The sequence below is a fragment of the Rhinatrema bivittatum genome, chromosome 5 (assembly GCF_901001135.1).
Source record: "Rhinatrema bivittatum chromosome 5, aRhiBiv1.1, whole genome shotgun sequence".
Taxonomy (NCBI): Eukaryota; Metazoa; Chordata; class Amphibia; order Gymnophiona; family Rhinatrematidae; genus Rhinatrema; species Rhinatrema bivittatum.
This window is the reverse complement of record NC_042619.1, coordinates 348,074,076-348,086,556: the sequence shown is the minus strand read 5'-3', so window position 1 is coordinate 348,086,556 and position 12,481 is coordinate 348,074,076.

The window sequence follows — 12,481 nt, the reverse complement described above, 5'->3', positions numbered from 1 at the left end:
TAATTTCTGATCTATTTGTTGTATGCGTCTCCATTGTTTACTATTATGTACTATTATGTGCTCAGTTATCTGTCTCCTCTACTCCATTTTTTCCAGCTACCTATGCTTCCAAGTTTTAGCCTCCTTGTTGATTGTAACTTTTGCTCCTTCTGTTAAATGGTTATTGATTATTTATTTACTGTTAAGTTTCCTCCCTGTTTTATGTAAACCGATTTGATATGGCTTTTACCATGAAGGTCGGTATAGAAAAATGTTAAATAAATAAAATAAATAAATAAAGTATGCATAAATCTACCCTACAAAATTCACGCGTATAAGAGATACACAGAATGTGATTTCATCATTGTCGGATACATTTTGACATCCGCTTAAGTGGTGGCTGACTCCATTTAGCAGGATAAGTCTCAAAAAACGTTACTTGTCCATCTAAATAGCGGTCTTCATGACTTATCCGCCTAAGTTACAGGCTGATGCAGTATCGGCGCATGTCGAAACGGGTACGCATGATTGAGCGCCTGCTGCCTTGACGCACGCCGATCCACCTCTCCCAGGCGCCCAATTTAATATTTCAATCGGGTGCCGCGGTAAAAAAAAAAAAAAAAGAGGTGCTGGGGAAATAGTGCACCTCTAGCGTCCCCTCGGCAGCAGGCGCCCGGGAGAGGTGGCGATCAGGTTGGGAAACTGGACGCTCAATTATATGAGCATCCGTTTTCCTAACCTGTGCAGAGCCATGGGTTAGGAAAATGGACGCTCGCCTGATTGCCCTCACCATTTTACATATCGAGGGTAATTTTACAATTGTACATGGAGGGCTAAAGCTGCATGTAACTTGTCCACACAGACTTTATCCAACATTTTCAAAGCGAACTTGTGCGCGGATTATTGGACTGGTATATGCACACGAGTTAGAGCTGCCGTTGCCTCGGGCTTCCTACCTTCTCCCTGGGGGCCATGCTTTTTAAAATGCCAAAGTTTGCATGTAAATCTCAAGGGTTACCCCCGCTCCAGCTCCCTGTAATGCCTTTTCCCAGTGTGCATAAAAATAGATGTGAAACTGGGCTACACCCTACTTTTCTGCACACTGAGCACGAGTCAATTTTAGAACATACAGTTATACACGTTAAACAGGGTTTTTATGCACATAAATGACTTTGAAAATTACCTCCTAAGTGGCTACTTTTCTTTTATTTGGGCTGCAAGAAATGTCATAGTCCAATAAAAGTTCTTGAAGGATTGTGTATCTAATGGGGTGATAAATCTGTGCATCTGCTTGAGAGGTAATAAATTACTCTTGACAGCACTTTTTCTTAGATTGCACAGTATGAACCTGCTCTAGTGCTGAAGTTGTGGTTCTTGCATTTCTAATTGATTGGCTAATTTTTAACATATTCCCTGGAGGCATTTTCATGCTTCTTTATCAACCGGAAAGGTAAAATGGCCCAGTTACTGTTTGGGTTTTTTTTTATTGTATGGTGCACCTTATATGTAGTAAACTATTTACTTTAGCTTCTTAGGGGGTCATTTACCAGACATCGCACGCGATAAGGGATGTTTCTCACTCAAAGTCCCTTATCGCGTGCAATACCAAGATGGGGGGTGGAGTCGGCCCCGGAAGAGGAGGAGTCGGGGCGTCACCGGGGTAAGGGCCTTTTCGCGTCCTACTTCGCGCCCAATAGCTACACCTTCTATGGTGGCGCTATTGGGTGTGAAACCGGCAGGGATCACACCGCGGCGGTGCGATCGCTGCCGGCTAGCGCAGGACTGCCCCCTCGTTTCCTAAAGTATCGCAGGCCTTAGAGCTTTTCCACCCACAATTGGGCTTTTTTCAAAAAGCACCCAAACGATTCTCAATGACGCCGACACAGTTTTTTTTTAAATTTTACAACGGGGAACTTGTAAATTCTAATACAGATAAGTGACGGGGTGGTTCCCCGCTGTAAAATTGAAAAAACGGTGTGTCGGCGTTATGGAGAGAGATTTTGGTGCTTCTTGAAATATTGAAGGTTGAGAAAAGCCCAATTGTGGGTGACAAAAAAAAAAAACAACTTCAAGAAATATTCTAAGGAAAAGTTTTAAGATTTTTTCACTAAATTTAATCACGTTAAAAATAGAAAAAATATTCACGGGTTGGAGTTGGTTGGTTCATGATTAAAAATGCCATACATTGCTGGATGCGATGATATGAAATTGTATGAAACCTTCCTCTTCTTTCCCTAAAAATTTATGTTTTGCCTTGTTGGTGGATAAACCCATTGCATTTGATAGTTTTTTCAAACAGTGAGAGATTTTTCTCCGGTTTGTAATAATGTAAAAAAAAATCATTGGAATATTTTTCCGAGGTGATATCATGTTTTGTGCAATTGTGATATTTATATCCCTCGAAAAACTGTGTGTACGTTGTTTTTGTGGAGCCTTGAAACATGGCATCCTCCTCGTTACAAATGCCTGAGATGCAGATCCTCAATCTTGGTTCTCTAAACGTGTTCTCCTGGCATCCTTGAAGGGTATTTCCTGTGCTTATACACTGGATGGGTGCCGCACCTTCTTCTCTTTCTCTCTCAGACACCGCATAATGCCGGAATATCCACTCCTTCCTCCTCCCTGGGGTTTTGCTGGTTGGGTGTGGAATCCACCCTTCCTTCCACCATTACCGTACCTCTCCGGAGGGTGGAAGGAAGGGTGGATAAAAGCTGCCTCTCCAAACAAAATCCCTCACTGGATAATTAAAAAAAAAAAAATTCACTAGAGACACTTCTGAAACACCGGGTGCGAGTTATAAGTTCTCGTGCTACTTTTCAAAAAACTTCTAAGCAAAGGTTTTGGGCCTTCACACAGGAGAAAATTAAAAGAACTAAGGAAACGCTCCTCTTTTCTCAGTAGCTGAACTAAAAACCCATGCAGACTGTGCTGCCTTTGGAATACGGTTCCTTAGCTTGTGTTCCTAGGCAGCCAATTAAATTTTTTTTCTCAGCTTCAGATGCCAGAGAAAATTCAGTTCTTGAGTACCAAACATTTATTAGAATGGTGAACTGTTCCTCACTCACTGTGAATGACAAGGCACCAAGAAGAGCCACACAGATAGCAGGTGGATGCTTATGTAGTCCCTGGGCACATAGAAATAAAATAGACCCTATCTACAAGCAGTCCTCCATGCAAAGCTTTCCACTTCTGAGGTCCATTGCTTTTTCTGGGTGGAAGTTAGAGATGTGCGGGAAATTTCGTATTTCCCGCGGTTTGGGCCTTTGTAATTTGGGGGACCCGAATTTCGGGTTAGTGCACGCTAACATTTTAACGTTAGCGCACACTAACCCGAAAACCAAAATTTTGGGAAAATTTGGTTTGGTTTTCGGGTTCCCCGAACCAGGACGAATTAGGAAATTTCGTTGAAATTGCCTAAACGATTGCACATCCCTCCAAAGCAGAGCTTCAGTGCTCTATTGCATTAATCAAAGTACACAGCCCTTTTTCAGTCCCTGTAAACAGAACTGATAATCTCCACAGTCTATAGCAGCAATATGGTTTAAAACTCATTTACTGATAGTTGATAAATTGACTCAGGATTCTTTACAGCACTGACGGGTACATTTTTAATCACCAGCACGCACAAATCCTGGCAGATACGTGCGTGTCCAGGCTGTGCGCGCGGTGACCGCGTTTTAGAAACAGCCTGACCACGTCCTTAATTGGAGCGGACTGAGAGGGAACTGGGAACGGGCCGATCGCGTTGCTGCGTGTATTTTTTTAAATCACCCTCGCCACACGCGTACCGATACAAAATCGGGTGCGCATGTTATAAAATCGGCGTGTCCATGTGCATGTGCTGGGAACGTGTGCATATGGACGCCTGCGCCTTTTAAAATCTAGCTTTATGGTTTAAAAAAAATGATGAATAATGATGAAAAATAAAATTCATAAATTTGTGACCTCACTTTTCTAGCAAAGTTTCTAAATGTATGGAATCCAGTTCCTTAAAAATGCACTGTATCACGTCTCCTTTTCAGTTACTTAGATTGAAGAAAATGCAGTCCTTCTTCCAAATTTATCTTAATGTTCTCCCCACTGTAGAATGGTTAAAATGTAATCCCCAAGTACTAATTAGAAGACAGCAAGTTCCGATTCTCATACCTCTCCTGTAGTCTTCTTAAACATCTAAGATCACCTTCTGGGAGCACCAAGTGGGTACTCTCGGCACAAGTGCAGTATACTTGAGTCACTAGAAAAACAACTCTTGAACATTACATAAGAACATGCCATACTGGGTCAGACCAAGGGTCCATCAAGCCCAGCATCCTGTTTCCAACAGTGGCCAATCCAGGCCATAAGAACCTGGCAAGTACCCAAAAACTAAGTCTATTCTATGTTACCGTTGCTAGTAATAGCAGTGGTTATTCAACTCCTTCCTCCTGGTAATCGACAGGGTTCCATTTCTCAAAGATAACGCCTCTACTCTTCAGATTCTTCCTAGGTGAAAGATACCTCTTCTCCCAATGGTTTGGAAACTGAGGCCCATGTACTAAGGGCATTCAGTTCCAGAAGGAAAAAAATTAGACTGACTCAAAAGGGAGAAAACAAAACCCAGAGGCAGAAAGAGGGGAAAACATTTCCTTGTTGCCGAAAATGAGAAGATCGTCAATAAGGAAAAACAACTCAATATGAAAACTCCTCTGCTTTGGATCAGTTACTGATCTATCCACTTGAGGTGAGATAGGTAACAGAAGAGTTTTCCCTACCCTTGATCTAACCTTACACAGGGACTTCCCAAATCCTTTGTGAAGAGTGCCAAGACTCTCATAGGGAAGGTTTCCAAAAATGGAGCCAAAACAGGTCAGACAATAGCCTGACCCAAAAGGTCAACTTAGGAGCCCCAAAAGACTGACAGAATTGCAACAGGAGACATGAACCTCTTGCTGTGTGATAGGTTTTAGTTAACCTATCAGAATCCACCCTCTAAGACGATGGCAGAGGTTTATATGCTGCTAGACCATCTGCAGCTGCCAGTCAGGGGAATCAAACCCAAACAACTAAATCTCTCTGAACCTCACCAGCTTGTTAGTCCAGTCCTTTTGGTAGGGAAAGCAAAGGTTTCTTACACTAATAATGAAAAGGCGATGCTTCTAGGGGCTTGTTGGAGGATTCAGGATGAGCTGTGAGGAAGAGCCTTTTCCCCATCTGAAAAAACCCTCCAGGAAGTAAACTGTCCCAGATTGCTTTGGGTCAAGGGAGCAATAGGAAGGAAGGAGAGAGAGAGCAAAGCAGGACACAGACACTAAGGGGCCGATTTAAAAGAAGTGCGTGTGAGTCCATGTGCACGCGGTTCTCGGCACGTGGAAATGGACGCGGCTATTTTATAACATGCACACATCGGCACGCACATGTTATAAAATACGGTTGCTCTCACTTGCGTGCCAGATTTTAATATCCACGCGCTCATGTGTAGGCAGGTGTCCTCTAATGGGTGTAATGGGAATTTTTGAAATGCACAGCGATGCAACAGGGCCTTCCCCATTTCCCTCCCAGTCCGTTCCAATTAAGGAGCGGTCTAGGAGGGAACTTTCTTATATCCCTACCTACCCTTCCTTCCTTTTCCCCTTTCCTCCCCGACCCCCCAAACTAACCCTAGCTATCCCCAGATGTATTGTTTTTATACTTGCTGCTCCTTCTGTGTGCTGGCCAAGCTGCTGGTGTGCACTTCCCTGGGACAGGGCCTAATGGCTGCTGTTCCGGCTGGCCCCCCTTCCCGCCCCTCCCCCAGCCTGCCCCTTTTTGATGGCCTGGCACTTCTGCACATAACGGGGGTTACATGCGTGGCCGGGCCCTTTCTAAAACGCACTCGGCGCGCATGGCCCAACCATGCGCATAACCCCTGGATTTCATGCGCGCGGGTCATCGAAAATTCGGTCATAAGGAATACTCTGGCCCCTTACCTTGTATGTTTTTCCCTTTTGGACCAGCGCTAGGAACTTGCAGTTTTTTTTTTAGACCATCCCTAAAAGTTTCCTTCTCCCAAGGCTGGAATTGGTCAGCTTGCCCCTATATAGATTGGGGCTGAGCATGTGCAAAAGACAGAGGATGGAGTTGAATAAAAGTTGGAAGCAGTGTTTTGGCGGATTTACCGCTAAGCCGGACTCCTTTAGTAGAGATCCCTGTGGGACCCTACTTTAACAAATTTGCAAAGGGGAAACTATCCGGGTACTTTCTCTTTGAAATTATACTTAAGATATTTCCAGATGAGACCCTCAATGGCCTAACTGTGCCACGAAAAAGAAGGCATTCTGTCTTGTTTTTTTGTTTTTATTGCATCCTTGACTTGGCGGGTTCTTTGTGCACCTTTGGCTTCTAACTCAACTAGAAACGGGCAACGCTAAGTTGCAGTGATGTTCCTTGGGCAGCGTCCACAGGACCCGGTACACTTGCACCCTAATTCCGGCCAGTAATTGGGCTTCCTCACCCCTCCTAGGCCGCTGCCCCCCCCCCCCCCCCCCATGTCGTTGGTTTAACATGGGAAATCGACCCAAGGCCTTCGGCGCGGCAGGACGGAGCACTGACACTGAGCCACCAGCGTGGCCTCTGCACCTTATTCTTATTTTTCTAGATTTTTGATTGCTCGTTTGACACAATTGTGAATCTGTTTGTAGTGCCTGCACTTGAGGATTAGAGTGGTGAACACATTGAATACGGGAGGCAGAAATACAACTAGCAGACCGCAATCAAAGGTTGATTTTTGAGTGAAAAATTTGCTAAACGCTTGTCAGAGCTTTAAAACCAGAAAGAAAGGAAAGCTTGAGTCAGGAAAATGGACTGCAGAAAGGATTCAATCATGTTTCAGGCTGTGGTAAGAAGAATTAGTTTAAAGGATATTGTTCAGGCTTGATTTCCTTCAACACTGAGGAGTCTGTTTTTAAAATGTGTATGAAGAGAATATTTTGGAGAAAAAAATGCACAGAATCATCTTTTTTGAGATGCGGCGACCAGAATTGTACACAGTATTCAAGGTGCGGTCTCACCATGGAGCGATACAGAGGCATTATGACATTTTCCGTTTTATTCACCATTCCCTTCCTAATAATTCCCAACATTCTGTTTGCTTTTTTGACTGCCGCAGCACACTGTACCGACGATTTCAATGTGTTATGCACTATGACACCTAGATCTCTTTCCTGGGTGGTAGCACCTAATATGGAACCCAACATCGTGTAATTATAGCATGGGTTATTTTTCCCTATATGCATCACCTTGCACTTATCCACATTAAATTTCATCTGCCATTTGGATGCCCAATCTTACAGTCCTGCAATGTCCTCCTGCAGTTAATCATAATCCGCATATGATTTAACTACTCTGAATAATTTTGTATCATCTGAAAATTTGATTACCTCACTCGTCGCATTCCTTTCCACATCATTTGTAAATCTAGTGAAAAGAACTGATCCAAGAACAGATCCCTGAGGCACTCCTCTGTTTACCTTTTTCCACTGAGAAAACAGATTTTTTAATCCTACTCTCTGTTTCCTGTCTTTTTAACCAGCTTGCAATCCACATGAGAACATCACTTTCTATCCCATGACTTTTTAGTTTTCTTAGAAGCCTCTCATGAGGGACTTTGTCAAACGCCTTCTGAAAATCCAAATACATTACATGTACTGGTTCACCTTTATCCACATGTTTATTCACCCCTTCAAAAAAATGAAGCAGATTTGTGAGGCAAGACTTCCCTTGGGTAAATCCATGCTGACTGTGTCCCATTAACCTATCAATACAGCTGGTATTAGGAAAAGAACAAGCCAGACTGCTATAGATTCCTATAGAGAAACTATATTCTAGCAGAACACCTGACCTTGATCACACGTGTTGAAGCACACAGACAGACCCCCACCAAATAAAGAATAAAGACACCGTTAGTAGAAATGTACAGACAAAAAGTGAACTGGAAATTGCAAGAAGCCAGACTCTGTTATGCTACAGTGCAAAGCAGAAACTCCATCATTCCTCATAAAACAATAATAAAATCTAGAAGTACAACACATTAATCATAATAGTAGTACCATATTAATAGAAAGAATAAATGCTTCAAAACAGCCGATGAATAGAACATCATTCAATAATTAAATTAAAAAATGTTTTCAAAGTTTCTCAAAAAAACTATAAAATATTTTAAAATAGACACTCAAATAACACCCAGCAATTGCAATTAATAAGAATACACATTTTTCCTGCTCTCTATATCTGGGATCTTTTGATCTCCAGTCATCCTGAGATTGTCATGGATTGGGGGAGGAGGGCCATCCAAACTTTTATCTTCTCTCTCAAACACACACTTACACGCACTCTCTCTCATACACATACCCATACTATCACAAACACTCAGGCTTTCTCTCCCTCATTCACACGCCATCATGCATACCCTCGCTTTCTGATATACACACACATACACTCACATATGCACATAGGCTCTCACACGCATACCCTCTCTCACACATACATACACAGAAACATACACACACACACACACACACACACACATTCATATAGACTCACTCTCACATATGCATTCAGGCTCTCGCTCTCTCACTCACACAAGCACCTAGGCTCTCACATGCATACCCTCTCTCTCACACACATACACACACACACACACATTTATATAGACTCACTCTCACATGTGCATATAGGCTCTTTCACTCACACAAGCACATAGGCTTTCACACACATTCTCTCTCTCTCTCTCTCTCTCTCTCTCTCTCTCTCTCTCTCTCTCTCTCTCACACACACATTCATGTAGACTCACTCTCACATATTCATACAGGCTCTCTCTCTCACACACACACATGCACATAAGTTGTTACTCAAACCCTTTCTCTCTCTCTCCCACACACATACACACACACCCCGTTACTCAGGCATACAGGCTCTCTCTCCCCCCCCACACACATATACACACAGGCTCTCACTTTCTCTTATATAATCATAATCTCAGGGCTTCCCATTTTCTTCTTTGGCTAAGGTGGGATGGGGGTCTCCTGTAGTTCTGCTGGGCCTCTCTTCGGCCATCGTGGGATGGGGTCTGCCACAGCCGGGTCTCTCTACAGGCTGTGGCAGGATGGGGTCCACCATGGTCCTGCTTGGGCAGTGGCGGAATGGGGTCTTCCGTGGCCCTGCAGAGCCGCTCTTCAGGCTGTGGCAGGATGGGGTCTGCTGTGGCTCTGTCAGGCCTCTCTTTGGTCTGTGGTGGGATGGGGGTCCAATGCAACCCTGCTGGGCCTCTCTTCAGCTGCGGTGGGATAGAGTTCCTGTAGCCCCCACCGGGCCTGTCTTTTGAATCCCGGGTAATTACGTCTGTTGCAAGGTGAGGCAGCCGCTGCTTGGGGTGGGGTGGCCCCCTTATTGCTACCGCAAAATTTTGTCGCCTGATGGCGCCGCCTCACCTTAACCAACGATAGAACCACCCTGGTGAACTCCTTCTCTCGGGCTACACTGAAAATAAACATTCTGAAAAAAAAAGCCTAGGCACATATCTTCTTCATCAGATAGGATGCACAGCTTCATTGAAAAGACTGAAAATGGCAGTGACAGACACTAATCCCAGAGCAGTCACGTGACTACAGACCCTTTCCTCCATGCACATCCTCCCTCCCGCACACTCACTCCTTCCTCTCATTCTCCCCATATCCTTTCCCATCATTTTTGTGCCCTGCTCCACCTTTCAATTATTTATTTATTTATTTATTTATTTAAGGTTTTTTTATACCGGCATTCATGAACTCGTTCACATCATGTCGGTTTACAGAAAACAGGGGTGCGGATAATACAACCAAAAAACATAGATAACACCCACACTGACCCTTACATAATCCCACCTCTTAGACTCTCCGTGCTTCTATTATTTTATTATTTAATATTTGTCACGTTTAGTGATTTGCTTGTCGGCGACTTGAAGTGATGTGCAAGTATGGCAAACATTTAAAATGCCCAGTAACGGCACCATAACGTCTAAAAGAACCATAACTCATCAAAAGCATCAAACCATATACGACAGATGGTAATAATAATCAAAGTAAAAACCATCCCTCCAGCCCCATAGCCGCTGCACTCTGAATCCACTCTCTACAAAACATCTACCTCTCACACGACGATTTTACCCAACAGGAGAAGCCTTTCAGAATAACCATGCTTTTAAAGATCTTCTAAACAACAAATACTCCTTTTGTACCTGATATATCCTGGGAAGTTTATCCCAGATGGTTGGGGCTATGTTATAAACGTATGTGTGTTATAAATTGGCCACGCCTCCTGGGCGTTGGCCAATACATGTGCTCAAAGGTGTGTACGCGCGCTGGTTTGGAAGTTACCGTCCCTGTTCACAAAAATGTGCACACACAAGGTGAATTTTCAAAATGTTACATGCATAAAAGTTAGCATATATGTAACGTAAGTAGCCGCTACTTGCGTGTTACATATTTTATAAAATTCAAAAATAGACAATTATTTTCACTTTCGCATGCAAGTATACATTGTAAAAAAGCTGTGGTCTGGGGAATCCAGGGCAAGGCTAGCACACGGGTAAGTTGCTATTTTAAAATACACTTGCACACATACTTTTGCCAATTTAGTTGCATAGTTTTACACCTGCTAATTATCTGGTGTAAGTCATATTAAGAGCCTGATTTTGAAAAGCATTTATATACGTAAAACAGAATTTTACTTATATAAATGCACTTCACTCGAGTAAGATGGATTTTGAAAATTGCTACATTAGTAGTTACATTTATACATGTAAATCTTTTTGAAAATGACCCCTTAAATGTGTTTATTGTGTAATACTGACTCGGTGGGGGGAGTTCAGACTGAAGAATCAGAAAATTCTCGATGACCTAAATAAGGACTGGGAAAACTGGTAGTCACTGGTAAAACTGGCAAATTACTTGATGCTCACAAAGTTTAAAAATTGGACAATTTACACGTGGATAGCAAAACTGAGACGAGTAAGTGTTACTTTATTTTTGTGCATAAAATGTATTTATTTCAAATTTCTGTATGCCGTTCACCCAGTACCAGACTGACCAGGAAGGCGTACAAACATAGGCAAACAACTCATATCACTTCATATAAATTCAGAGCAGACATATTTTATCTTAGACTGTAATATAGAGAGTCATTTGCATTTGAGCATGTTCAGGTTGCTGCTTTAGAGCATGGTGGCTTGTCTAATCAACATGAAAGGCAGCAATTACTGAATGACATTTGCGTTTCCCACATCACTATACACGCTGCTAATGGATCTTGAATGCATTTACCCAGTACGTCAGGCTTCCTGAAGGATGTCTTTTTTTTTTAAATGGGTAGGAAAAGTACATACGTTTAATGCATTGACGTACGCGTTTTAATGCATTGCATGTATCTGTGCAGAAGCCTATGTACGTTCATATGTTGCGAGGTAGAGATACATGCATTTTATAAAATGTGTGCATGTTAAGCCACTCACGGCCACATACGTATATACGTGCCACTGCAAGTATTTGTTTGAAAGTTATCCTCCAAGTGTATATGAAAACAATCTGAATACCTACGCGCAGCCGCGCACAAGGGGTTGCCGAGCCCTAGGGGAGACCCGATGACTTTCCCTGTTCCCTCCGAGGCTGCTCCGAAATTGGAGCGGCCTCGGAGGGAACTTTCCTTCCGTCCCCCCATCCCTTACCCTACCTAACCCGCCCCCCAGCCCTACCTAAAACCCCCCCATACCTTTATTTTATAAGTTGCGCCTGCCTCTGGGCAGTCGTAGGTTGCGCACACCGGCCGAGTGCCGGCAAGTGATCCCCCGGCCTAGCAGCCCTATGAAGGCCTCTGCCCACACCCCGCCCCTTTTTTCAAACCCCGGGACATATGCGAGTCACTGGGCCAATGCAAAATAGGCTCGGTGCGCGTAACCCCTTTGCGCGCCTAAATCCAGCTGGATTTACACGTGTAGGGCTTTTAAAATCTGCCCCTGTCTGTGTATAAACCATGCTTTCTGTGCAAAATATGGGTTCTGTACACAACTTTTGTTTTCTGTACATAACACATGATTTATGTGCAGAAAGCCTGATTTGTGTGCACAAAGCACACATTTTGTGCACAAATCTTGTTTTCTGCATATAAAACAACTCCTGCACAGAAATCTTGATTTGCACACGTTTGCTCTGTGTATAGAACCCATGCATCACATTTACATTTATTGCATTTATAAACTGCCCATCACTAAAAAGGCCTAGGCGGTAAAACATACATAATTTAAATGAAAAACTAATAGAAAACAACATACATTTAAAATCAAAATAATAATGTGTTGCATATAAACAAAACAAATAATAAAAAAAAAATATAAACAGTAACTTGAAAACATAAAATTAATATGAATAATAATCAAATAGCTAAAATGGTAGGGTAAAATTAACCATAAGCTAGATTAAATAAAAAGATCTTAATGAGTTTTCTAAATTGAGGCAGA